The sequence below is a fragment of the Chiloscyllium plagiosum genome, chromosome 44, assembly GCF_004010195.1.
Source record: "Chiloscyllium plagiosum isolate BGI_BamShark_2017 chromosome 44, ASM401019v2, whole genome shotgun sequence".
In the NCBI taxonomy this organism is placed as follows: Eukaryota; Metazoa; Chordata; class Chondrichthyes; order Orectolobiformes; family Hemiscylliidae; genus Chiloscyllium; species Chiloscyllium plagiosum.
The window spans coordinates 10,079,895-10,080,675 of NC_057753.1; the positions used below are offsets into that span (position 1 = coordinate 10,079,895).

A 781-nucleotide genomic window follows, 5' to 3' on the forward strand; every position below is an offset into this window, starting at 1 on the left:
GGTTAACTAGGCCATTTATCATGTTGAATCTACTCTGCCATTCAATCATGGCTGATATGTTTCTCAACCCCATTCTCCCTGTAACCTTTAAGCCCCTTGATACTAAAGAATGATTGAATGGTGGAGCAGATTCAATGGGCTGAATGGCCTAATTTCTGCTCCTGTGGTGTCACAGTTTCTCGTTGGCCCTTTCATTTCTTGGTCCAGAAAGAATTACTGTTGACTCATGAAGTTGGGGAAGTTCTGGAGTTTACAGGTCCACACCACGCTCCTCTCTGCCTCCTCCAAGAATAATGATTCCTTCTGAGATACTGGCAGTTCTTGAGATCCCTGGATACAATCGGTGTGTCTGGAAGTCTCTGCTACTACCCTGGAACAGAAGGATTATGGAGGCAAAATTCAGAAATCCGAAGTTCAAAGAGACTTGGAACTTCTACTCCAGGATTCTCTCAAGGTAAACTTATAGGTTGAGTCAGTAGTTAGGAAGGCAAATGCAACAATGGCATTTATTTTGACAAGACTTGAATATAAAAGCAGGGAGGTACTTCTGAGGGTCTATAAGGTTCCGGTCAGGCGGAGTACTGTACACAGTTTTGGGCTCCATATCTCAGGACAGATGTACTGGCCCTGGAACATGTTCAGAGGAGGTTGATGAGAAAGGTGCCAGGATTGAAAAGCTTAACATACGAAGAACATTTGAGGACTCTGGGTCTACACTCAATGGAGTTTAGAAGATGACGAGGGAACTAATTGAAACCTACAGAATACTGAACAGCTTAGA

At 43.5% G+C, this 781-nt stretch overlaps 1 protein-coding gene across 1 annotated transcript in view; it reads left to right on the forward strand.

The window, feature by feature from the left end:
- The window catches only part of LOC122543651 (zinc finger protein 91-like), a 331,816-nt gene that overhangs the window by 207,948 nt on the left and 123,087 nt on the right, over positions 1-781 (forward strand). The window lies entirely within an intron of this gene.